Source organism: Alligator mississippiensis, chromosome 1, assembly GCF_030867095.1.
Source record: "Alligator mississippiensis isolate rAllMis1 chromosome 1, rAllMis1, whole genome shotgun sequence".
Classification (NCBI taxonomy): domain Eukaryota; kingdom Metazoa; phylum Chordata; order Crocodylia; family Alligatoridae; genus Alligator; species Alligator mississippiensis.
Window position 1 is genome coordinate 207,219,442 of NC_081824.1, and position 27,941 is coordinate 207,247,382.

Below are 27,941 nucleotides of genomic sequence, written 5' to 3' on the forward strand. Positions count from 1 at the left end.
ATTAAATTATACACATGAAACTACATTTGAAAAAACCCAAAACACTCTGCTTGCAAAATCAAGCTCTCCTTAATTCAGCCCTCTGTCTGTTTGCATGATGACAATTTCTTTAACTACATAATTGCATCCTATTTTCCATGCATCTCCTGCGACATCCAGTGAGCAGAATGGATGGTGTTCTGTTGGTGAGCAACTATTCAGTGCTCTGCTTTCCTATTGTTATTCAATGCATGGTCTCATACCTTATTTACTGTTTTTTATTTGAACCGGACTTTAGAGAGAAAAGATTAATTTCCATGCAAGTTTTTCTATGCTACTTATCACCACCATATCTGAGCCCTTTACATTAATAAGTAAGTCCATCTACATAACATGCTATGAAGCAAGGTGGTGTTAACCCCATTTTACAAATGGAAACTGTGAGGCACAGAGACTGATGTTAACATATCCACTGATTTAGAGTGCCCAGTTCGATGCACCCAGGATTTGATTTTTCAGAGCACTTAATATACATATTTTATATTTTCAAGCACCCCCCTATTCCATTGACTCTAGTTGTAGTTGTGAATACTCAGCTATTCTGCAAATCAGACACGAGGCTCAGCTCCCAAAAATGGGAAACACAGAGTGGCCACCTGTAAAAAGGTTGGTTAAGTGATTTGCATAGTATAAAACAAACACTCTCTGGGAGAGGCCAGGATAGAATCCAACTCACCCTTCTTAATAATGACAGCCTTCTTCATCCTCCTGAAATGTCCTTCCTCGTTTGTCATGCCTCTTCCCACCCCTGAATCAAATGAGGCAAGACTCTAACAGACAAAAGCCTTCTTTACTACACAAGCCTAATTCATCCTCAGAGTGGGCCCATCCTGTGCCCTGTAGAAGGCAGGGATCTCCTGGAAAACAGTATGTAATCATATCACTTGTACCAGAAGAGTCAGGAATTGCTCCATATGAGTGCTCAACATCAAAACGTTACTAATGTGCTTTCCATGTCATTTTTTCTGTGTGTTTATTTTACGTAGTTTTAAGAAAGGCAGACTGGAGAAATATGAAAATCCAAAACGTTGACATCATACTGGCATACATACAGGTCCATCAACAGGTTTTCAACCTTTAGGTCCAGCATGCAGATGTTGGCCATTTGAGCTAACAAAAGTAACTGATCGTAATGAAAGGTTATAATCTTCTATGTGGTATAGAGAGACAAGGAGAAGAAGAAACTTCTATCAACTTCTGTTTTCAAACTTCCTAAAATCATGGAATCCTCTCATATGACTTCTTCTGCCATGGAACCCCATCCCAAAGGCTGATGCTGAGCCAGGCGAGTGGGTCTTTCCAGCATTGGTTCACAGTGTCGGAATGCTGAGATTCAGAAATCTTGGGTACCATTCCAGGCTCCTGAGGGAAGCATGCCATAGTGGGCACGTCTAGAAGTTCATTAATGCATTTTAGGTAATGTGCATTAAATCTAGTACCTCCATTGTGAAGTATTAGAAAAATGCGCATTAGCCTATTTTAATACACATTGGCTAAAGAGCATGGTTTTCTTGTAACACTTTAACGTGCATTATGCACATTAAAGCACAGGTGTAGACGTGCCCAGTGGGTGCAGAGTTTTCTGCCCATTTCACCCAAACTTGAAGCATCCTGCCCCATCACACCCTACTTTTGCCACACCCAGGACTAGACCAGACCCATGTCTTTGTCCCACTCATTCTCTTTGCCTAATCTTAGTCCCAGTCACCTGTGTAGGCTGCTCCTGCTCTCTATGATCACAATGTCTCCTAGAAATTCCATTTGGACAAAGCTTCTCAGACGCCACCCTTAGGACCTGCCTGCAGCTAGAAGCCACAAGTCAGACTGGTAACATGTTCAATGCACACAGTGAATAAAAACTAGTTTGATCTGTGGTCAAGAACCACTCTTTATAATGTGAATTTTTGGCATGTTAGCATGATGCTCTATAGAGGATAAGTAAAAAATATAATTAAAAAAAACATTCTGTACCAGATTCTCAATTCAGTTATGAATAGAGATGTTTCCTGCCTGGTTTTGTTCATAACAATGGTTCTCAAATGTTTTGGGGTCACCCACCCCTTTTCAAGTTTGTTGGACTGCTGTGTGTGTCCCTTTGACCTGTTATACATTAAAAAAAAAAGTATTTTTAGGCTAGGAACAGACATTGCAGTTGTCCCTGGATAAGTTGTGCCTGTGTTTATCCTGGAACAGAAATGTCCTGGGATTGGCATGTACAAACATTGCCCTTCTAATCAGCAGGGATCCTGATTTTTTGTTACAAAATCCAAAATGCTCCAATTTACAAAAAAAATCCCAAATTCTCTGATTAAAAACCCCCAATTTTCTCCAATCAAAATGAAACACCATTATATGTATGTAGGTATCAGTTTAACAGTTTTATTGATATGTTTACCATTTTAAAGCAATTTGGAAGCCTACCAGTGCCTGAATCATTATAATAAATACATTCTAAATACCTGTATATTTTGGTGTTTAATTTTTTTTTTTTTTTAATCATGGAAAATCAGAGCTCCCCCTGCCTCTTATGTTCACCAGAATGTGGCTCCAACTGTGGCTGTCCCTTTGCTGCTTTTTGGCACTGAGCAGCCTTGCTGATGCCCCTAACTCCCAACCTGCAGCCCCCTGGCCCTGCATGCTGCTGGCCACATGCATATGTGCATGCGCACACACATGGTGCCTCCGGCCTCCAATTGCTCTCCTTCATTCCCCCCAGTGCCAAGTAGCTCCTCACAGGCTGGAAGACTGACAGCCTGCAAGGGGAAACCTGCAGTTTCCTGTGGTTTTCTCCTTTAAAGAAGGAAAATCTGTGTTTTTCTCCTTTAAAAGAGAAAAGCTGCAGTCTGTCTCCTTCAAATGAGAAAATTCGTGTTTTTTTGCAGCAAATGGAAAACCCGGATCCCTGCTAATAACAGTGGTTAGAGCCTGCAGGGAGGATTTTCAAAAGCTACTCAGATTTGTGCCTGTAGCAATTCCAGAGTGGTGAAAGTGCTACAACTTTAACCCTGCTGTATCCAAGCTCAAAGTGAAGGCGATTTGGATCACCAGGTACGGCTACCAGCTCCTGCAGATGCAGCAGCTACAGCATGACAGCTGCTGTGCGTTTTAGAGCAGCAGCTCCCCTCCACCTGCCTTGAACTGCCGCAAATCTGTGCTTGGCCTGTACCCTCAGTGTGCGTTCCCCAGTTTCTGACTAGCCAGCTCCAGACCACGAGACCAAGCTGGAAGTAGTGCTCACCACTCACACTGCAACCAAATGAAAGAGAGCTGTGCCTAGGACATGAAGTGCTACATAACTACTCTGACAACTTATGTCCCTAGGTATGGCAGCTGATCCCCCAAAACCGGTGAATAATCTTGTCCTTAATCTTTATGCACCTCTGTTCTTATATTAAAAGGAAAATGATTATACTACCTCAACAAACAAAGGCACTGTGAAAAGAATCAGTTTATTAATATTTATGAGGCGCTCACTCTAGTGATGAACGCTACAGAAAAGCCCAGAAGGAAATCAATAATTTTGCCTCCAAAGCAGGGTACATTAAATAAAGCAGTAAGCCACATATAAACAATGAGGACAAAACAGTATCGACTATCTGCTCATTAAGTGGCCAATGTCCAGCTTGTTCAATATGAGGTAAAGGTCCTGTGGAAAAAAAAAAAACAGTAGTATGTAAGGACTATCATCTTATTTGTATGTACACAGTATACATATTTCACACGTGTGTGTGTGTGTGTGTGTGTGTGTGTGTGTGTGTGTGTGTGTGTGTGTTCTCAAGGTAGCCAAATTAAGGGTGCACAGGCAAAACTTAATTATGCCATTCCCTAACTTTTGAGTGCTGTGCTGCATCTGCCACTTGTTCTAATGGACTGACAACAGTAGCAACAGCTTGTCATCCTCTATGTTGATAAATACAAAAAGGATGAATACTATAGGAGCAAAGGAATAGAGAGACTTTGGAACTATGGGTTCCCTTTCAGGCTCTGAAGGGACATGTTTTCTAGTGAGCTCAAATGCTCATGCTTATTCCCCACAACCTCTCACCATGTCCCTTCTTACCTCTCCATGCTCCATCACCACCTCTGTCCCTTTACAGGTTTCCCTTGCTTTAATGCAGGTTCTGTATGTGCAAATTTGCTTTTATGCGATGACCCTTTAATACCAAAAATCTGTTATATGCGAGGTAAATTCACTCTTATGCAGTCAGTGTGGTGGAAGCTTGCAGTCAGCTGCTTTATGCAGTGTATTGTGGGAGTGATGTGCACCAAAATATAGTCTCCTGTGTGGATCTGTGCTCCTCGCTCGTTGTCTCCAACACGTGATTCTGTAGTTGCCATCCCCATTATGGTAACATTCACCACTGCCCTGTGCTTGTGTGTACTGTCTGCTGCTGGGGAATACCAAAATTGTCTTGTAGAAGTGGTAGAAATGGGTCTGGGGGTCAGTACTGTTGAGGTCTTGGAACGTATCCCTATTGGTTACATTGTAAAGTAAGTTCCCTTTATGTAAATTTGAGTTATGTGCCGTTTTCCAGGAACAAGTGTACATCATAAAGCAAGGGAAACCTGTACTTGTTCCTCCTCCAGCAACCATCTTCCTCATCTAGACAGTCTCCATCTCTATTCCTAGATCTAGCCCAGCCACCAGGAGCAGCTAAGAGCAGGTACTACAGGGGAAGTCTGGTTTCACCTGTAGCCCCAGTCTGGAGAAAGCTCCCATTGCTCTGCGGGAAAGGTACATGTACCATCTGGATTACTCAAAGGAGCTGCAAAGGGTGTGATCATGCTCAAAGAAGACAACTCTCCAGAGATTCTAGCTGGGAGCTCTAGTACATCTCAACTCAGCATGTGTAAACTGAGATTTTTCAAATGTTTATAACTTGGCCAAATGTCGGTGGATTTTCACCAAGATGGCAAAAGAAACAGCCCTGACCTGCTACTTTTCATTAAATGTCAAGTGCCTACTCCAAAGCATGGGGACACAAAAGAGCCTTCTAAAGAAAAGATCTAAATGTTTTTAACATGGAGAAGCAATGTGTTCCCCCTATTTTGCCCTTGCCTTCTTTGAAATAGCTGAAATGTTTTGGCTGAAATATTCCAAAATAATTCAGTTGGTAGCAGACACCCAGTATACAAATGAAAACGCAGGCAGTTAAAGCTTTAAAAGGCACATAAAGCAATAAGGCACAGAAAACTGTCCTCTGCTGAGAAGAGCTGGGAAACTTTAAAAACATGCAGTGCCGCTGGCCCACATACAACCCTGTCTGTCTGAGACCACTGTATGGGAGCAAACTGTATTGAGCGATGGTAATAAAACATTTCTTTATCAAGTATGTTCAGCTGCAGAACAAACTTCCACGGGAGATTTGATTAATACAGTGGCTGGCTCTATAGGGCAAGAACCTCCTCTGAGAGCTTGCTATCTTCAGCAGAATAATGTATTTTTATAAAGCAGCAATTCTCAGTTGCAGGAGGCCACACAATATTAGCAGAGTTAGGTGTGCAAACACCTACATGATTCACAAGATAAAACCAGAGATTTCACACAGGAATCCCTAGGGTCAAAAACATTCTCACCTGTTGTGGCCTTTCTGAGCTCTTTGCAACAGAAAAATTGCTCTATTATTTTTCTGTAGTCAAAAAACAAGTGAAAGCTAAGAGCTGGCATTTTCCAGCGGGTGCCTAGAATCTAGCAAGACCAAGAACAGCTGTTATATGGTTTCTATGTATGTGCCTAAGGTTGTACTTCCTATAATGAAGGGGAAAAGAAGAACAAAGAACTCCATGAAGTCCACTGGGAATTCACTCATGCAGATCTAATGGAAAGCACTCAGATAAGTACTGGGCACTGTAGAAAATCATACATGGACAGACTGAAATGAACAAGTCGAATTTAAACAGCATTCCAGTTACAAAGATGCATTAGCAGGTTCATCCAAGTTAACTTCAAATTGGGGGGTAAGAAACCCAAACAAACATGTTTTAGCAACATGCTTTTACCGCTTCAAATGTTTCCTACAAGCAGCAGAGCAATTTCAAGCTGTTTATTCCTTTATGCAAAGCGACCCTCTGCTATTCTTGTGCCAGTGAATTGGAGACTGTGAAACAGTCTCTGTAAGCAGAAGAGGAAGAAAGCTGCAGTCACATGCAGAGTCACATCGATGAAGTCATACACTGGCATAACAGCAAGTGTTGTCGGTTTTCAAAGGCCATCTGTAGCTAGCAGACTTAAGCTGTCATCCTGGAAAAAGATGCAAACAAGCCTAATGGGCAATTGCATTATCCTCTCCCTGGCATTCAATGAAGTGAGGCTTGTTCTCCGAGCAGATACGGAAAACAAAGAACTGCATTCTTTCCTTTGCTTTTTTTAAAAACTGTTATTTTTTGACGCTTGATAAAAATTCAAATGACAGAAAAAATGGGAAGAACCAGAGAGAGCTCCAGAAATGAAGAGTGGCTTGTGAACTACAAGCTGGAGAAGGTAGAAGCTCATTTGCTGTTTCAAAGAGATTGCCTTAGCAAAGACAGTTTGCACTGTAGTGTGGACCTGTGCACCAAAGCTTTGCATCTTTTTGGCTTCTTCTCTGCAAATTCTTGAGGCAGGGACTGTGTAGTCTTTCCTGTTTTTCTGCAGCACCATACATAGAGCAGGCACTGATGGAAATAGGTAATAAATACTGGTTCAGTTCCCTGGAACAGTAAGTGGATGCAAATTTTGAGATGATGCATTAAATACTGCCAAGAAAAGACATGGAGATGAATGTATTCTCCAACAGGTATCAGAGCGTAAAAATCAACCTGTAATTTCAGACAGGGGAGATCTAATGATCTATATTTTCATGTAGTATTGTGGGAAGAGAAAAGAAATAATCTTATTCTGTGTTCCTGAATCTCATAATAAATGTGTTTGTCTGAGTCCAGTGGAGGCAGGGGTGGGGGATGGAGAAGAGCACCGAAAACTGAAAAATGAGTCTTGGGATCTGTGCCTGGTACTGATGCAAATGAAGGTAAAACTATACAAACAGTAACACAATCAGACCATTCATCACTCCTTCATTAGCAGCTTGTCTTTGTAACACCAAGGGTGGAGGGGAAAAACTTCCTTCTTTTTATGAACAACGAACGAAGAAGACCGAAAGACAAAAAAGGAAGCTTAATTGGTGAGGACACAGTGTGTACACTGTTTGTAAGATTTGCCTGTTATGCAAATGAAGTCGTGCTGAATGCCTAGGTGCTGTTAGTGTAACTCAGTTTACACAACAGATGTAGTCAAGAATCTTACTTAGTATGTGTTGTGTCCCTTTGATTTTGGCAGAACTATATCTGTCTACAAGATAAATCAGATATGAACTTCCTGCTTCCAGATAAGGCCAGAGACATCTTTTCTAGGACGTATTTACATTAAACTGTGCAATGCACTTAACACGTGCAACTTAAATGCACATTTCACATTTATTCACATTTATTTTTAGCAGAAAAAAAATTGTATTCTGAGCAGATACACTTGGTATTATAAACAACGTTGTTTAAAAGGGCCAAATAAACCTTTCTTTAATTCTGTTCATTAGGTTGATCTAACATAAAGAATGAGATATGATATAGGCAGGGCTGGTAGCACTTCATGTTATTCAGATTGCCAATTACTCCCCATTGCAAGACTTTGTTTTCACTTCCTTGTAACTGTGACATTTTACTCTTTAGGCTGAAGTTTTCTATGGTGCAGTATGGCAGAGTCTGAAAATTTTTGGAAATTTTTAGCCAAAATGGCTCAATGCGTTTCAAAGAACTAGGCTAGGGGATAATACTTTGTTTTGCCCATGTTAAGATATTCTGAGACCTTTTCTTTGAAATGTTCTGGCACCCCCATCTCTGGTTCAGTGGCTTGAATTCTAGCAGGGAAGCACCTTTTGATCTCCCAGTGAAAAAACACCCAAACTTGGCCAAGATCTAAATTTTTGGAAAACTGGACTTAATTTTCAGCAGCCAAAATATCCACACCCAGCCCATACTTGAGCCCCTCATAGCTGTGGCACATAAGAAGAGTGTGTATGCATAGTCCACACAGGGCAACTGAGCACATGCTCCAACTCAGGGATACAGGAGTTGAGAAAGACATTCCCTATCCTTGCTACTCCCATATGCTGTGGGCCAGGGTGAGCTGGGCACTGGGGAGTCTCTCTGTTCAGCATGGAGAAGCAACCCATCTGACTCAAATGCAAATGGGATAAGAGCTGGATCAGCAGGCTACAAAAGCAGTAAAGAGTCATCTGGTCTCTCTGTGCCTCACCTCCCATTTTTAAAAAATTGGGAATAATCTCACACTCTGACTTTGCCAGGACTTTGTGATAATACATGAATTAATGTCTGTGAAGTGCTTGGAGACTGGAGATGGAAGCATCATGGAAAAGTCTATGACAGGGGTCAGCAACCTATGGCATGCATGCTGAAGGTGGCATGTGACATGGTTTTTATTGGCACGCAGGTATGTGACATGCTTTTTATTGGCACGTAGGCTGCTTCCTGCCTCAAGGGGCGGGAAGAGGCGTGCCCAGATCAAGCAGCACGTGACTGCCCGGGAACAGCCTTGCATTGCCGCCAACCCCAGCCCTAGAACAACCTGACTGCACCACTGACCCCAGTCACAGGTAGGTACCTAGCAAGGTAAAAGCCCCCCGGCCCCAAATCTAGCCTGGCACCACCACCACCACTGGCCCCAGCCACCGGCCACGTGCTGCCAGCAGTCCCCAGCTGGCACCACTGCCACGGCTGGCCACAGGCCCCAGGCCCGGCACCACTGTCACCACGGGCCCTGGGCCCAGCCCCACTGTTGCTGTGGACCCCAGCCCCAGCCACACTGCCAGGCCTGGCCCTGGCTGGCACCACCACTGCTGCCCGCCCCAGCCCAGTACCGCCACCAGGCCGGAGCCATCAACAGCACCGGCACCACCACAGGCCCCAGCCCAGTGCCAGCACCAGGCTGGAGCCATTGGCAGTGCTGGGATGCAGGGCCCAGGCCCATCCCAGCGCTGCCGGCAGTCCCAGCCACGTGGTGCAGGCAGGCCACCACTGCCTGCCCTGGCCCAGTGCTGCTGTTGGGCCAGGGCCATCAGCAGCATGGGGATGGGGCCGGGGATGGGGCCAGGGCCAGGGAACTGTGCAGGCCCTGGCCCCATCCCGGCACTACTGACAGCCCCAGCCCCAACCCAGTGCTGCCGACAGCCCCAGTCCCAACCCGGTGCTGCCAACAGCCCCAGCCACGTGCTGCCGGCGGGCCCAGTCCCAGCCCTCACCACTGCCACCACTGTTGGCTCCAGCTCTGCACTGCCGATGGGGGGGCCCTGGCCCCTGGCCCCAGCCCCACACTGCCGGGGGGCCCTGGCCCCAGTATTTACTTTACATACAGCAATAGTTTCATTATATAGTTCATAGATGTTAGGGTCGGAAGGGACCTCAACAGATCATCGAGTCCGACCCCCTGCATAGGCAGGAATGAGTGCTGGGTTTAGATGACCCCAGCTAGATGCTTATCTAACCTCCTCTTGAAGACCCCCAGGGTAGGGGAGAGCACCACCTCCCTTGGGAGCCCGTTCCAGACCTTGGCCACTCGAACTGGGAAGAAGTTCTTCCTAATGTCCAGCTCTCTGCTAGCTTGTGGCCATTATTTCTTGTAACCCCCAGAGGCACCTTGGTGAGTAAAGCCTCACCAATTCCCTTCTGTGCCCCCATGATGAACTTATAGGCAGCCACAAGGTCGCCTCTCAACCTTCTCTTGCGGAGGCTGAAGAGGTCCAGGTGCCCCAGTCTCTCCTCATAGGGCTTGGCCTGCAAGCCCTTAACCATACGAGTTAAGGGCTCTATATAGAGAGAGACCTTATAACACTAATATGCAGTGTGTCCTGCTATGTACTCCTCCACCCTCGTTTTATTTTTCTGATATGCCAGCACTCTGGCACCTTTCAAAGTAGACAATATGTTTTTTTTGGCACTCCAGCCAAAAAACATTGCCTACCCCGGTCTAAGAGAAAAGGAACAATTCTGTCTTCAGACTATGGTTCAAATAGTAGATAAGATATGGGCAACATGATGAACAATGAGAAACCAAATACTGAATAATTCATCAGTAATTTCATACCATGCATCCTGTGCAATGAATGAGACAAAGGTCCTGTGTAGAGATCGTATATAATTATGTAATTAAAGACACTATCATAATATACAGTAGGGGGTCATATTATGGATGCTCAGGCAACCTGAAGTCTGGCATCTCCTTATTTTTAAATGCTTGGCTTTGCAACCTTAATAGTAGTCTTCTAAAATGCTTTTTTTTTTTTTTTTGTAGGAAATATATATTAAGATATCTGAGAGGCAAGGGTTTTTTTATGATACATCTGTTGGATCAACCTCTCTCCCAGGTGTACAATTAATTCAATAAAAGCCATCACAAAAACCCCTCACTTTTGGGACATTTTCTGGGCTATCATGGCTATAGTAGCACTCTAACTCAGTAGTTCTCAACCTTTTTGACTCAAAACACTCCTCATTAAACCCCTTGGAAAATCTCAACTCTTAATTTTCACTCATTTCCTGAGTGGAAACTTTTGAGCAATTCTTCTGCTGCAAAGAAGTCAGAAAGACCATAACAGGTCAGAATGCTTTTAACATTATGAATTCCTATTTGAAATCCCTGGGTTTGTCTTATAAATCACGTATGCACATCGAACAGTGCTAACAGTGCATGACACCCTGTGGCACCCTTGAAAGGATCACAAGAAACCCCAGGTGCCTGGTTAAACATCATTCCTCCTCTATCCCTACTAGTAAGATATACTGGAAATGGTCTGATGGCTTCTAGTGAACCTCATGTGCTCTATAAAAAGAAACATTAAATCCAAGTTTAACTCCATTTGATCACATCAGGTAATGGTTTGGCCCTCAAAATGTCCCTGATAGCCTACCTGCCCAGAGGGCTAGCATGGCTAAAGCATAACAGTTTCCATAGTCAATAGCGTACCAGGGCTGGACGCGAGTGGCATCACATCTGGCTGCCTTTGCCTTAGGTAGTCTAAACTCCCAGGTACCTACCTGTGACTGGGTGTAACCACAAAGCTGGTACTTCTGCTTCTGAAGCTGTAGAGAGACAACTTGTCTGCCTGCCACAGCTCTTCCCACTGCAACCATTCTGGCTATTTTGGTTGTCAGTAGTTACACAGATGTAACCGAGGGCAGAATTTAGGCTGCATGGTCACTGCCCATTTGTGCTTCACACAGAGCTGCCTCTTCCACCAGCTTTCCTTGGTGTTAGTTTCTTATTTTTAAAATAGAATAAAGCATTGTCAGGTTAGTAAAGATCACTGACGGTTGCCTTAGCTAACACAGCTAGTTTCCCCATTTTCCTTTTATGTCCCAGTCAGATTCCTGCATCCTGTCTGAACTATTTGTAATGCTTCCTTTTAAAAAGCATGGTACTGACCAAGTCGTTGGCCTTGTGGTAAGACAGCTCTGTAGGAGATCTGTGTTTGATTTCTGACCTCTCATTTCTCAGCACCTGAGAGTGAGGCAAAAGCTGTGAGCTCAGCTCCCATGGAGGAAAGCTTTATACCACGCAACAGTATCCTCTACAGACCAGCTGTGGAGAAGCACTGATGCAATTCATGGTATTCTGCTTTCAGGGTCTTCCTCAGCTGAAACAATGGTTAAGCTAGGACAGTGCATGACCAAGTGAACCTAACATTTAGAAAGGGATTGCACCAGGTAATGGTTTAGCCCCCATAATGTCCCTCATAGTCTACCTGCCCAGAGGGCTAGCCTGGTCAAGGCATAGCTGTTTCTGTAGTCAAAGGAAAATCCTCAGTGCTCCAAGACATCTGAAGGATCCTGTCAAAGGAAAAACAAACAGATGTTACCTCACCAAAATCTATGCAGAAGTAGAAGGAAAAACCTCTAGGAAGAAGAGAGACAGACAGAGAAAGGCATAGGTACCAACTTTTATTTTTATCCAGGGAGTGGGGGCTGGGAACCAAGATGATGGATATGTGGAAAGTTTTATGCATTTCAGGTGACAGCCCTCTTTCCAAGGGGAGCCAGGGCCCTTGGGCCCCCACATACTTAGCTTCTGTGGCAAGGAGACACTAAACGTATACTACAAAATACCCAGCAACCATTTGTAACTGGTTTTCCAAAGGCAAAGGCATATGCTAGGGATGAAAATAGATTAAAACCAACTATTTAGACTGTTACTCAATATAACAGTCTCCCTGTAGTGCCCAATAATAAAGTTCTTGTTTACTCTGTCCTCACCTCTAAACAGGAAGGTAATAAAACCAAATCTGAGCATAACACTGGCTGCACACAATTACAGCTCCCCTTCTTCACAGTCCCCTTAGCCACAAAAGATGCCCTGTGTTTAATGTAGAACAGATGAAACTGCTGAATCATCAGAAGACTGAAGTTGGGAACATGTCAGAAATATTATCAATAAGAATCTGATCCAAAGTCCAAGCATTTAGAGTTCAGCTGGCCCAAAATCTTACAAACGGTTCTCCCAAATATTTGGAGAGTGATATTTGTACCTTTTTAAAAAATTAAATCCAGTCCTGTTTGTCAAAACTGTCATATTGAATGAAACAGTTTGAATGTTTGTAATAGTTGCCCATTAGCCAGTTTAGGAAAAAGACAAGATTCATCTTCTTATCTAGGCCATTGTTTTGGCCTACGTGCGGAAGGTCCTGACTTTGCTCAAAGTCTTAACTTTTGAATTTTATCTTTAGAGGCCTTTAACAAAGTTAACATAAAAATGACCCTTAAGCAAACATTCCAAGAGATCAAACCCTAGGGCCTTTGAAAAAATTGGAAAGAAAAGGTCACTTGCAGTGGTATGGAAGTTCCCCAAAGTAATTAAAATGGTCAAGAAAATAAACTGGTTACCAAGCAAAAGAATCTGTTGAGTAAGATCCGAGCCCAAATTTGGGAGTAGTGACAGGTTTGGGTAGGAGGGGCCCAAGATGGCAACTCGCCCAATAAAAACTGTAATCTACTGTCCCAATTTGGAGGTAACCTCACTTGCAGAACAATGAAGGAAGAATCACAAGTGTAGACAGGATCAGACTGATCACCTGAACCACCCTCCGTGAACACGAATCTCTTAGTTCACGCTGAAGCCTAGGAGCGCCCGAAGGGGACTGAAGGAAGGGGACTCATTCCTATCACTGCTGGGACCAACCCTAAAACCATAACTAAAGAATGAAAGTATACCTGGGGATTTGGCTTCTCGGAATTCTAGGATTATATTATAAAAACAATAGTATTGATTCAAATGTAACTTTTAGTTGTAATTGTTTTAAGGAAGTGCATTTGGAGCATTGTTTCTGATATATGTAGTTATTGTGTTCTTAATGTTTGTGGTATTTCTTAAAGCTAAGCAGTGTTATATGCGTAGCAAAGAATTTAAAAATAAAATTGTGTTGTATGAATTAAGTGTGCAATCATTGTGAAATCATGGAAGTAGCTAAAAATTTCCCCAGCCAGTGCATCAAACGAATCAGTAAGTTGTGTGGGATCTTCTCTATTCCATAACCCACTAGAGACAAAAACCAGTACCAGAAGGCAGACATTTTGCTGGATCCAAAACTATTTATTAAAAGAAGTCAAAATCAGAGAAACCAGCCTAGATGCAGGGATTTCTATTTTAAACCCTTCCCTATGACCCTCAAAATAAGGAAGGGTTTGGTTTGGAACAGTGTTCCTCAACCTAGCTGGCTCAAGGGCTGAATAAGTGTTATGGAGCCAGTCCACAGACCAGATCCAGCATGGGGCTGGTCTGCAGGTGCAATGCAGGGTGCTGGCCCAGGTGTGCACACTGGATCTAGTGGTGGCCTGACCCCATGTGCCAAACTTCGGCACTAAGAGACCCTATGCACCAGCATGGTCCAGTGCATGGTGCCATGTCATTCAGCCCACAGGGCTCCCCACACATCTGGCAGCAGGGGCATGGTGGCAGTGTTAATTGCTATGACTCTGGCACTGTTACCTCTCCTCCACTGCTGCAGGTAGGATTCTACCACCATTCCCCCATTGCCAAATTTCTGGACCTGTGGGGAGCCCCACAGGATGGATGATACTACTGGTTTGAGAAGTTTGCTTTTTTACTTCTGCCCAGTGGAAACGATCACGTCATCTCTTGCCCTTTGACAAGCTGCTGGCCAGTTGTGCCTTATTTTTTTACATCTAAACATACAGGAGGGGAAAATATATCTATAGAGCAATTAAAAATACAGAGCAACCTGGCTAATCAGCGCTATCATCCTCTGGACCATATCAGCCATCATATATATATATGCAAAGTTATTAGCTACATATTTATACATCAGCAGCATTCAGCGTGCTAGGAGCTGTACAGCTATATAAGAAGATGCAGTTCTTGCCCTGAAAGATTTACAGCCTAAAGTTGTAACACAGGTTCCTCTGGACTTCATGGGAGTGCCATGTAGGCACAGGCCTATGTGAAACAGTTCCCAGGGTCAGGACCCAAATGGACACAAGACAGACAAGGATTGAAACATGAAACTGAGCATTGGCCCTGAGGTGCCTCTTGTAGACTTCAAGGCCTTTAAAGCTTGGATATGTAGTTATAGCCACATGCCTGCATCCTACATGAAATTACATACAAGTCTTTCTGCCTCTTAGGTAGGGGAGTAGGCAAGGGATATCTGGGGTTAATGAAAAACCTGCAGGGGGATCCCTGGACATAGTATATGGGAGTCTGGGAAGGGGAGCAGAAATCAGCTTCAGGGGAAGCCCAAGGATGGTGGTATGCTGGAGAAATTAGCTAAGACACAACCATGAGGGGCAGCAAGACTGGTTAAGGTAATGAAAGACAAGCCCTGAGCAAAAGCAACCTGGAGCACTACCTGGCTGACAAACTAGCCCACCAGCTAGCAGGGTACAGTATACCTACCCAGTGGCCAGAGAACCAATAAGTGCATGTTATGATAGTTCTGTGTTCATTTCTATATATACAAACCTACTATTCTGAGTCTATTAACTGTCAGTTCTATTATTTTAAGTGAAATATACTTGAGTTTTGTAGGTGACGATGCTAAAGGATTAAGATAGAAAGGATTGAGATCCATAAGGGAGGATGGCAGCTGATGGAAGGTCACTTCAGTCTGAAGAGGCCCAATTAGAGAATGAACAGATATCTGTAAGAGAAAGATAGCTCTGCACCTACAGTTTAGATCAAGAGAGAGTGCCAAAGGCCATACAACCACAACCCAGTTAAATCTTACAGATTTGATCAAAGCTATTCAAACATTTCTTTCTGTACAGCATTCCCAGGAGGTAAATTTAGTTGCACCAACACAGAATTACTCATGTTGATGCAGCTTCCTCCTATCTTTCAGGAGGAGCACGGGCACAGTATATGATACACTTCTATTTGAGCATGAGCCAAAAGATGAAGTAAAATTTTGCTGCATCTTTCAAACAAAATACTCTGTAAAAGTTGCTACCAAGACCAACCACTTTCCATTTGTAGAAGAGACAGCCCTTTCTAAGGAGGGACAAAGGTCATAATTTCTATTTCACAGAGAGTGAATCTGTGGGTCTGTTTGCAGTACATTGTGGAGGTACTCATGCTAGCTTTAAATGAGCTAGCTCAGATAGAGGAAATAGCCCAGATGCAGGAGCATAGAGCTTGGCATGGGCTAATCTATTCTACTTTTCGCGGAAGGGGGAGGGCAGGAGGTAAAATCAGTCCATGCTGATCTGCGTGCTACCAGGGCTAGAGTGCCTATCAAAGCCCAAGATATATTAGATTACAAGATTACAATCTCAAGTGTAGACAATCCTACAAAATCAGTGATTTGGTCAGTGACAGTAAACTTGTGGTACAGTCAGGCCTAGAAATCAGAGCATCCTACCTAGGGGACCTACAAGCTGGTGGAGCTGCCTCCCTTTTATTGTTTTCCTCTCAAAACTGTCTCTTTTGAGATGCAATAAACTCAGGTTACTAAATCACTAGGACAACTCCTCACTATGGTCTTATTAGTCAGGACACTGAATCCTTGCCAATCCTACTGATTTAAATCAATTTAAATTACAGCTCTAGGCACAGCTCCGCAGTGGCAACAGGAGGTTTTGTAGGCAGCGGCCGTCACCGCTGGCACAGGCGGCCCCACAGGTAAGTGGCAGCAGCGGTGACGGCCGCTGCCTACAAAACCTCCCGCTGCCACCACTGAGCCATGCGTGGAGCTGTGCAGCTGGCAGCAGCGGTGCGGCACTGGATGAATTGGTGGTGGGGACGGCTGTGTGCTGCCCAGCCACAACCACGCTGCTGCTGCCGCCCAGCAGCTGGCCTCACAGTTCTGGACACGGCTCCACAGCAGGAGGTTTTGTAGGCAGGAGCCATCACCACCATCACAGCCCTCTAGGTAAGCGGCAGTGGCCCCTGTGTGTGAGCCCAAGCCCCTGCCCCCCCATCCCTCACCGTGGCTGCAGAGCCAGCCACAGAGCTGAGCTCCAGCCACATGCCAGCCTCCCTCTCCCCTGGGCAGGCAGCCAGGCGGCATGTGTGTGGCCTGCACATGACGGGCACCACCACACTGCGCCCTGCATTGCTTGCCTGCAAAGCCCCCCCACAGAGGGGCACCCCTGCCCTTACTCTCTGGCCCTGCTCCAAGCTGCAATGTGCCGCCTGAAGCTGGCAGCACCCCCCACTCCCTCAGCCCCCAACCATCTTCCCCAGCCCTGCCCCACAGCCCCCAAGCCCCACTTACCTCTAGGATCCAGGGGCGAAGGGCATGGCTCCACGGTGGCAGTGCTTGCCCGCAAAGCCCCCCCCAGCCTGCATGCAGCCGCCACCATCCTATGCCGCCACAGAGCTGTGCAGCTGGTTGTGGGGTATGTCGCTGCAAGCAAGCCCCCCGTTTCACCCCCCGGCTGGGCAGCACGTATGTGGCCCGCACACAGTGGTTGCCATCACACTGCCACTATCGCGCTCTGCACCACTTGCCCACAGAGTTGTGCAGGTGGCCGTGGGATGGTAGTGCAGGGTGCAGTAGCAGAGTTGAGGTGGCGGCCTCCATGTGCAAACCTCCTGTTAGGCCAGCCGGCATGTATGTGGCCCACAGAGTGGCACCCCTGCCCTCGCCCCCTGGCCCTGCTCCTGGGAGTGGGCACAGGGGCACACTCCTCCCCCTCCCCCCCCCCGGCCAGCCCCACATGTGGCACATGGGGCCTGTTTTGTGTGCACTGTGCACAGTATGCTGGTCTGGGCCAGGGCACATGTGCATGTGGGGTCAGTCTGCGGCACACATTACATGTGGCATGCAGGGCCAGTCCAGGGTGTGCAATGCATGAAGTGTGCAGCACATGCTGCAAGTGGCACTACACTAGACTGGCCCCGCATGCATGTAGAGCATGTCTGTGGGCCTGATCCAGCTTTCAGGCAAGACCCAGGACCAGATGAGTTTGACCAAGACCCATATGGCCAAGACCAAGACCCATATGGCTTACCACACCAGATGAGTTTGATACCCCTGTAAAACTGTATCTGTAACTAAAGACTGGTTAGAACCAGAAATCTGAGCTATGTTGTTGGTATCACTAATCCCTCATGGTTGAGGATGATAACTCCCACAGGTCAAGTGAAGGGTTGTAAATGAGTCTGTTGATGGCTAAGGCCAATCCTAGAGCTGCAGACTCTGGCAGATGCCACAGGCGGTGGCTAAAGGGAGGGTCAGATCACAAGCTCAGACCCTGACTTCATAACCTAATCCTATTTTTAACTGCAATTCTAAATTCATCTCAGTTTGGACCTGCTCCTCAGACAAGATGCACAGGTTAATGTCCATTGCGCCCCCGAGAGCTGAAGACCCGGACCTGGACCCAGATTCCACTAACCCCCCCCAGCATAGAGCAAGGAGGTAAGGGAACCAGGGCCAGGAGAGGGGGTGGGCGAGTGCAGGGTTGCTCAGAGGGGGTGGGTGTGTGTGTAAGCATGTACAGGTAACCCGCACTATTCATGGGTTTGGCATTCGCGGTTTCAAATATTCGTGAATGCCGAACCCACTTCTTAAATACGCTTAAAGATGCTCCTTGGGAGCTCCGTGCTTGCCGCCGCTGCCACTGCACTCCTACCACTGCCGCAGCAGCCATGTCCCCCCCAGCCGCCGGGGGCACTGAGTTCACGATTGTTGCACAAACGGCTAGTTTCGTGCCCCTGGAGACTTGTCCAATCCACCCCAGGAGAGAGTCACACACAGGCTAAGTCCAATTTCAGATTTATTTGTTTGCAAACAGACTGACCCAGGAGTTGAGCCACTCAGATCAGGGTCGACAACAAACTGGGTCTGAAACGTCTTTTTATAGCCAAGGTAAACAATAGATTTCAACGTATCGTGCAATTATTGGCAGACTTAGCATTACGTCTTGCATCGTATGTCTAGCAGTTACATGTTCTATGATGGTTTACATACATGTCTCATTTACATCTTAAATCCCCTCCCAGGGGCAGTTCTTAAGCCCCTCGCGGTCATCCTTTGGTCTGGGTCTGGTCTCTCCACCTCAGCATCTTCCCTGCCCCTCTTCTCTTATCTCTCGTAAGGAGTTATTTATTGCATCTGTTCCTGGCTCTGTCTGCAGAAGTTTTTGTGCATACTCGTAAATCTATCATTAGCATATATGCCTTAGCAAAAGCAATTATGAAAATATGCAGAAGCAATTATAAAAGCAGGAAAATATAGATTATGCTATATTTTTACCACACGATCACAGACAGCATTCAAGAATGCAGTGCCTTATTCGTGGATTTCGCCATTTGTGGGGGATACGAGAACATATCCCCCGCGAATGGTGAGGGTTGCCTGTATGCGTGCATGCATGCGTGCATGTGGGGCTCCACCAGGCGGGATGCACCAATGGAGTGGAATGACTAAGCTGGGTCCCTACTTAGCTGAGGCCACCAGGGAGCCACATGACTGGACCCGCACAAACAGAATGTGCAAACAGATGCAGCTGTACTTGGGCGCAGCAGTTTTTACAGGAGTTTATGTAGAGGGGTGAATGGTAGACACCTGGAGCACTGGTCTGAATGATGAGCCTGAGGCCAGAGGCCTAAAGAGGAGCTGTTGGGACCAGGAGGGGCGTGAACTCGCTCTCAACTGTGGAAGTGACTCATCATGCCCGCAGGCTTCATGGCACTGCCAAGATCCCCACCCAGACAGAGCCCATGGCTCTGGCCCCCACCCAGATGAAGCCCCTGGCTCTGGACTGTGGGGTCTGTCTGCCATGAGTGCTGGCAGCTGGGGATGGGGGCACCCCCACTTGTGGGGTATGCTCCCTAGTGGAGTCTCTGGAGGGCTGAGTACAGGAGCTCGAGGAGGAGGTACACCAGCTACGCACCATCGGGGCCCACGAAGACTACATTGATGGCAACTGCCAGGCCCTTCTCTAGAAGAAAGAAGAAGTGAAGGAGATAGAGATGATGGCCAACAAGAAGGCTGACCATAAAGACCCACCTGGCGCTACGTGGAAGACAGTCACCTCATGCTCCAGGAAATGCAGGGCCAGGGCTGCTCCTCTCCTGGCACTGCACAACAGGTCTGCTCCCCTCTCCATGCATGAGGAGGCTTCGATGGTGACACCGGAGAAGGAGAAAGGTAAGCAGCATGCTGTCACCCCCCAACAGGAGGCACAAGATGGCAATGGTGGGGGGCTCCCTCCTGCAGGGGAAAGAGGGACCCATCTGCCATCTGGACCCCCTAGCCCAGGGATGTCCAACCTTTTTGAATGTGGGGCCGGATCACGAACTTTTTATCACTCAGCAGGCCGGCGAGTCATATTCAAAGACCTCACAGGAAGTGGTATGACATCAGGAAGTAATGTCACGTGACCTTTAACACCAATGAAGTTGCAGGAAGTGACAATGAAATGGGTCTGGAAATGTGGTTTAAAATCAAAAATAAAAACAATATAAAAGCAAGAATGAAATAATGCCAAACACTTGACTAAAATAAACACTTTCGCTTCTACTCACTTCTCAATGAATGAAAGAGGCATAATGCAAGTCGACGGATCAAATGTGGAAAAGATATCAGCCAGAGTGGAAACTAATCAAAACAACAAAATACGGGCATTTTTGAGAATAATCTTCAAGAAGAAGATTCAAGAGAATCTTCAAGGGAATCTGGGACCTGGGGGGTTGGGGCTGTGTGTGTGCATGTGTGCATGCATGTGCATGTGCTTCTAAGCAACCGTGTGTTGCAGCAGACAGAGTCAAAGCAGCTATTGGGATGTGCTGGGAAGCATGGTACTTTTGTCACTGGAGCAAGGGCTGTGGGCTGGGGTGGGGACTGGGGTGCTGGCCAGGCTGGGTATGCTGCATGTGCTCTGTCTGCTGCCCTGCTCTCTGACTCATGGCTCTGGCCCCATTCTGGCACCTGCTGCTGCATCCTGGCTGTGTGCTGCTAGGCTAAGTCAAAGTCAGCCGCATTGCAGCCCCATGTGGAGAGCCCAGTCTGGCCTGGCCACATCCTGCCCTAAGCAGAGAGTGGAGTGTGAGGCTGGGGCTGGCTGCCCCTACCCAGCCAGGGACTCATGGCCAGGATGCAGCTGCAGGTGTAAGGATGGGGACAGAGACAGGGCCAGAGGTGTGAGTCAGACAGAACCCATGCAGAGCCCCCAGTCTGGCCAGCACCCCAGTCTGCAGCCCTGGTTGTGGTGAGAAAGGCACTGTGCTCCTGACAGCTGCTCTGGCTCTGCTCACTGCCACACACTTCAGCGTGCATGCATGCGTGTATGTGCACGTGTGTTTGCATGTGTGCCTTCCCTTGTATCTCTCCATCCTGGATGTCCCAGTCTGAGGGACAAATGCAGCCGCTGGGCTGGGCTCCTCCTGCCTCCCGCCCAGCCCGGCTCCGGCAACCGTGCATCTCACAGCCCCAAGGCGCCCCCAGCTCTGCAAAGGAACTTACCCTGTGCCTCCATCTGCCCCTGCACGGCCCCAAGGCGCCCCCAGCTCCAAGCGGAAACTTACCTCGTGCCTCCATCCACCATGCACGTGGGCAGGGCTTGGACCATGCTGCAGCTCCCCCGGCCACGTCCTGGGGGCAAGGGGCGGAGCCAGAGAAGAAGCTGCATGTGCTGTCCCCAGCTCATCTAACCAGGTGCAGCTGAGGCAGCCCTGCGCCGCACAGCCCTCGGGGCAGTGGTGGCAGGACCCAGCTCACTGATGAGCCCGGCCCCACAGGGGTAAGCAGCTCCCCTCCTCTTGCTGCCAGCTGGGGCCCACGGGCCAGCTCTGCCCGCCTCGCCTTGCCTCGCCGCTGCCCTGCCTTGCTGCTGCCGCAGCTCCACGGCGCTGCCGGCTCCGCGCTCTGCGGTGGTGGCAGTGCCACCCCCTTGGGCCAAATAAAATGGCTTGGTGGGCCACATGGTGGCCTGCGGGCCGTATGTTGGACAAGCCTGTCCTAGCCCATGAGGTCTGCTGCCTCCCTGGGGCCAGCATCCGGAAAGTTGTGGAGGGGATCCCTAGGCTCATCCAGCCCTCCGACTACTACCTTATGCTCCTCATCCATGTGGGAACAAATGACATGGCCAGGAATAATCCAGACAGGGTCATAAGTGACTACAGGGCTCTGGGGGTTGGGCTCAAGGGGTCAGGGGTACACATGAATGATGCGTGCCCCCGGCGGCTGGGTGGGTACAGCGGCAGCAGTGAGAGCACAGTGGCAGTAAGCGAAAACTCCTGCAGACACCGCTGGCGCTGTTGGCAGTGGCGGGATGGCAAGCGCTGACCAGGGGTCGGCAACCACCCGCAGACGCTGCCAGCAGTGTCAACGGTGGCCAGCAGTGATCATGGACCACCCGCAGACGCTGCCAGCGGTGTCAGAAGTGGGGTGGCAAGCAGCAACTGCCTGCAGGCACTGCTGACAGTGTTGATGGTGCTATACGTTGACCCTGGAAGCACAGATAGTTTTTTCCTCTGTGCTGCCAGTTGCGGTCCATGGTCCTAGGAGGGAAGGACACATCAAGGAAGTGTACTGATGACTCCGGCAGTGGTGCCACTGAGAGGGATTTTGTTTCCTTGATCATAGTGCACACTTCAGGGAAAAAGGACTCTTGGGAAGGGACGGCATCCACTTTACATGGAGACGTAAGTCCCTGTTTTTAGCTAGGATGGCCAATATTCTAGATAGGGGTTTAAACTAAGATTGCTGGGGAACAGGGAAACACTGACTGAAGCATGCCCAGGGACCAACATAAAAAAAAAAGCTCTATAGACGGGGACACTAGGAGAGCCACTCCTGCAGGAGCTAAGGGAATAGTTCTCCTTCAGGATGACAGGAAGTCAAGGGTCTCAACTGGAAGGCTCAGGTGCCTGTTCACTAATGCCAGGAGCATAGGGAACAAGCAGGAGGAGCTAGCCCTCCAACTCTCCAGTGGCCATTAACATCTAGTAGGGATTACAGAGACCTGGTGGGACCCCTCATATGATCGGAACGTAGCCACAGAGGGCTACACTCTGCACAGAAAGGACTGAGTAGGGAAGAAAGGCAGAGGTGTAGCTCTCTGTGAGGAAGCAGTACACTTTCTTGGAGGCTGACATCAGTTCCAAAGAAAAATGGCTTGAAACCCTCTGGGTCAAACTTCGGGGGGGTGCAGCAAGAGAGACCTAACTGTAGGTGTATACTACAGACCACAGAACCAGGGGGAGGACCTCGATCTGCAGTTCTCTCAAGAACTGACAGAGGCCATGAGTGCATGGGACATGGTCATCATAGGCGACTTCAGTTATCCAAACATCTCTTGGGAGGAACACTCGGCCAAGTCGAATTGGTCACATTCCTTCCTGACCTGCATCGAAGAGCTCTTCCTGACTCAGGAGGTGTACAGACCAACCACAGGTAATGCTCTCCTAGACTGAGTCTTGGCCAAAGGAACTGATCTGGTGACTGACTTGAACATAGAGGGCAACCTGGGTGACAGCGACCACAGAACCATCACATTCACTGTCCATCGCAAGGCAGGAAAATTAGATAGGGTTTAAGTTTTGGACTTCAAAAATGCAAATTTTAACAAGCTCAGGGCAAAAGTAAGGGAAGTGCTGCAGGACCAGGGACTGAAGGCAAAAGGAATGCATGAAGAGTGGTCATTCCTTAAGGACATGATCCTTGAAGCACAAAGGAAGTCTATTCCCATGTGGAGGAAAGGTAGCAAAAGGGCTGGAAAGCCCTCTTGCCTAAACAGGGAAATCATGGTCTCTTAAGAAAGAAGAAAGAGGCATACAAACAATGGAAAATTGGGACAGTTCCCAAGGAGGACTATACAACAATGGCCTGCACTTGTAGGGAGCAGATTAGAAAGGCTAAGGCAGCAACTAAACTTAAATTAGCAATAGAAATCAAGGACAACAAAAAGTCCTTCTTTAGGTACACAGGGAACAGGAAAACAAACGGGAGTGTGGAGCCATTTCTCAACTCAGGACAGCTGGTTACCGACACTCAGGAGAAAACTGAACTCCTGAATGACTACTTTGCTTCACTATTTCACCAGGCCAAGGGGAAAATCATGCCAGATAGGGCATAGAATGGGCATGGTAGGAATGACTGCCTTCCTGTTGAACTGGTGTGTGATCAATTAAAAAAATCAGACATTTGAAGTCAGCGGGACCAGATGAACTTCATCCATGAGTGCTGAAAGAGCTGGCTGAAGTCATGACAGAACCCCTGGCAAAACTCTTCCACAACCCGTGATGCTCTGGAGAGATCCCTGAGGACCAGAAGAGGGCCAATGTTGTGTCCATGTTCAAGAAGGGGAGGAGAGAGGACCCAGGTAACTATACACCAATTAGCCTAGCTTCTATCCCAGGGAAAATCCTGGAAAAATTCATTAAGGAATGTGTGTGTGCTAGGCTTGCAGAAAGTAGGATTCTGAATGACAGCTAGCCTGGCTTTGTCATGGGCAGGTCTTGTCTTACCAACCTCATCTCCTTCTATGACCAGGTAACTTGCCACCTGGATAAGAGAGAGGTCAACATTGTATACCTTGACTTCCAAAAGGCCTTTGATCTGGTAACCCGTGATGTTCTCACAGGAAAATTGGAGGATTGAAGGCTTAACTGAATGACAGGTGGGTAGGAAGCTGGCTGCAGGGTAGGATCCAGAGAGTTCTAATGAACAGATCTGTGTCTTCCTGGTGAGAAGTGGCCAGTGGTGTCCCATAGGTGTTGTGCTTGGTCCAGTTCTTTTCAACATCTTTATCTATGATTTGGATGTGGGAGTGAAGAGCTCACTGGCCAAGTTCACAGATGACACCAAGTTATGGGGGAGCGTGATCACGCTTGAAGATAGGCTGCAGATACAGGTGGACCTAGACAGGTTAGCAAGTTGGGCGGATCAGAATCAAATGAAGTTCAACATCAAGAAATGTAAAGTGCTCCACCTGGGGACGAACAATCCCCAACAAACTGACCAGCACCACGACTGAAAGGGACCTAGGGGGTAACAATAGACCACAGTATGAATATGAGCCATCAGTGCGATGCTGTAGCCAGCAGGGCAAACAATACTCTGGTATGCATCAATCAGTGTGTCTCAAGCAAAACCAAGGAAGTTATTCTTCCACTTTACTCAGCATTGATGAGACCACAGCTGGAGTACTGAATCCAGCTCTGGGCACCGCACTTCAACAAGGATGTGGTAAAGCCTGAGAGAGTCCAGAGAAGAGCCACCCATATGATCAGAGACTTGAGAGGACTTGGTAGTAGCTTACTGCTACATCAGAGTGTGACACGAGCACCTTTCAGGCCCGGTACTAGTATGACCCTGCCCTTCCCTCTGGGCAAACCGCCCGCCTTGTTCTCCTGCCACACCTTGCTGATAAATGATTGTGATGTTAAATAGGTGGGAGACTGCCTTTCATGCATCCAAATGACCATGGGCAATAAATACATACTCCTACCACCCACACAATACAAAGCCAGGTTCAGCTGGACACATAGTTGTGTCTCTCTCACGCTACCTTCTCAGGCCTCACACACACCACCCCGCTTCTCACCAGGACCTCTTGCACTCCAATAGTTCTCACCCTTTCTTGCATACTGCCTATCCAGGCCACACACACTCTGCCCTACGCAAGGAGATCCACAGGCTTTTCTCTACCCCCGGGTCAGCCCTGGCACGGTCTTTTGGGCCTCTCCCATGACACTCACCTGAACAGGACTGAGCAATTGCTCAACTATGGGCCTACTTCACCCCTGGCCCCTCACTGGATCACTATATCCCTCTCTCAGGCCACAACTCCACACCCTACTCTCTGGGGCCTGGGGTCTTCCCCCCAACAGGTTCAGGTACTTCTCTCCCTTAAGTGTGCCTGACTTTCACTCTGCCCTCTCCCAGGGTCAGGGTCTTACATCCCTAGGACTCAGGTGCTACTAATTCAGCATGCCTGGCCCCCGCTCCAGGGTCCAACACACCATAGGGCTCAGGTGCAACTACTCTGCATGCTTGGCCACCTTTAATCCTCCTAGTAACCCACCCAAAGGTGCAGGCAGGGGTTTAGGTGTTCCAGCCTGCCTTACACTGGGGAGGTTCTCGGTCCTGGTATTTGCATCGCCCTGCCCCACCACAAGCAGGACCACCAGACTTCTCTATCCCATCAGGGTGCAGTTTTAGGTCATGCCCAGGACCAATGAGGCCTTCTTCTTCCCCATAGCCTCACCCTTACCTCCAAGGTATTCCTGGAGCAGGAGCTCCACCAGGCAATGTTACTTCAGAGGCAGCTGAAAACAAACTGCTGTGCTCTTATAACATGGCTCTCCCAAAATGGCTGATCTCTAAAGTGGCTGCTCTCATCAGCCACCTGGCAGCTCCCTGCTCCAGCCCTAAAGTGACAGACACCCAAAGGGGTTTTCTGTCACACAGTGGAATACATCAGGGGCTTGGTGAACAACTGTTCACCAGGACACCCTTGGGGAAAACCAGGAGTAATGGCCACAAAATCCTGGAAGACTGTTTCAGGCTTAACACTAGGAAAAACTTCTTTTGTCCAGACTGTGGAACAGGCTCCCTCCAGAGGTGGTGCAATCACCTACCCTAGAAATCTTCAAGAGGAGACTGGACAGTCATCTTGCTGGAGTCACCTGACCCCAGTTGTCTTTCCTGCCTAGTGAAGGAAGGCTGGACTTGATGATCTTGCAAGGTCCCTTCCAGCCCATACAATCTATGAATCAGCTGTATTTTAGCTGCTTTACTTCAGTGAGATGAGCTGCATCAGCAGATACTGCCAGGTCTCATATCTATCCTGAAAAATATAAAGTTAACTGTTCTCTAAAAGTCCTTTGGAAAAGGAACAAAAACTGAAAACTGACTGATGTTTTTTTTCCACTAGTACATGCCTGAGGGACTCTTACCCAGTAGCCAGAAGGATCTGTCTGTAAAAAGTCTACTTTTGACTTTCATGTTAAATGCAAGAAGAGCCTATTTTAAAGCAGAGGCCCAAGACTTCAAGTATACTGATGTGTGTAAGTGTGTGTGTAGACATGCGTGCATGCACAGGTGTCCAAGGGTAGGGGGCTGCCTCTCTTAGGCATCTGAGAACTACATTCCACATTATACATGTACTTGATCTAGAATGGTTTTAGATGGGGGAAGGAAATCATTTTGCTCTCCCTTGTTAAATCTTGGAGTATCTTATTTCTACAGGAGGTGATTTCCTCTCCTTCTGTTATAAGGCTAGTATCATGGCAATACTTCTTTAAGCAAGAGCTCAGAGCAAGTATCCTCAGAAAATCCATGTGCACACAAGTAAGTAAAAAAATAAATTCACAATTTGGCAGTCCAAAGGAGATGGACAGAAGAATGCTAAACCTCACTGGATTAAGGTAACACATCAAGTCCTGGGTAAAAAGGACACCACTTGCTTCACCAGATTTATTCACCATTCCCTTATGAAGTACAGAGAGAAACAAGTTGATACATTCTGTAAAATAGTGTTGCTTGGTGCTAAAATTACTCTCTCTCTCTAAATTAGGACCTAAAAATCCCTCAGAGCCATTACTAGAGACCATTTGTTAGTGGAACATACTGTTGCTGAACTCCAATCATTATTACCCCAAAACTATGCAGAAGTAGAGCTAGGAGTATCACCTCTCATGAAGCTGTTAGAGAGCAGCAAGGAAGAGTATTATTGAACTTGTTGGAAGGTTTGATCAGAATCTAAATGTCAAGTTCTTGTGCTACAGACAGAGATGACTGTCAGAGTATGTGGAGCCCAGGGCAAATCAGCCTGTGCAAGGCCCCTTTAACACTGTGAGGGGTGGGGCTGTAGCCATTTTGCCTGGCTCCACGGAGCCCCCCAAAGTGCAGGGTCTGGGGTGGTCGCCCTGATTTGCACCCCCCCAAAGGACAGCCCTGGTTACAGATACAACGGTGGTACAACCTCATTATAACAACCCACTTTAAACAACCCCAACAGCAGCAACCAGTTTTTTCATTATTATGATACAGCAAATTGACTAAACCTATTTTAGCAAACACCCTCTTTTAATGAACTTTTGTCCCAGACCCATAAGAGTTCATGACAATGGGGTTGCACTGTATTTCATAAATCACACACACACTTCAGAAGCTAAGACTAGGACTTTGGTTCCTCAGCATCAACAACAGTAGCTTCTACCACTTGAACTAAGTGGAATCTCATTGAACTACACATAGTGAAGTGCCTCTCTCTCTAACCAGCTGTCACTGAAGAATGTTCACTCAGTGCCAAAACACCCCATTAGACACCCAGATCCAAGTATCCTCCTTACCTCTTCTTTAAGGAAAATTCAGATGCAGTTCTGACTGAACTCCAGAAACAAAGCTGGTGCGTATCACAAGACTCGGCTGGTTCTTCAAATCCAAATA

At 47.3% G+C, this 27,941-nt stretch overlaps 1 long non-coding RNA gene across 1 annotated transcript; it reads right to left on the reverse strand.

Moving 5' to 3' along the window:
• Positions 1-3,482: 3,482 nt before the first annotated feature.
• Positions 3,483-27,941, reverse strand: LOC109286455 (uncharacterized). The gene is made up of 3 exons (XR_002094491.2): positions 27,845-27,941; positions 11,829-11,913; positions 3,483-3,685 (listed from the first exon to the last, which is right to left on the reverse strand). It is a non-coding gene; the product is annotated as an uncharacterized LOC109286455 (long non-coding RNA).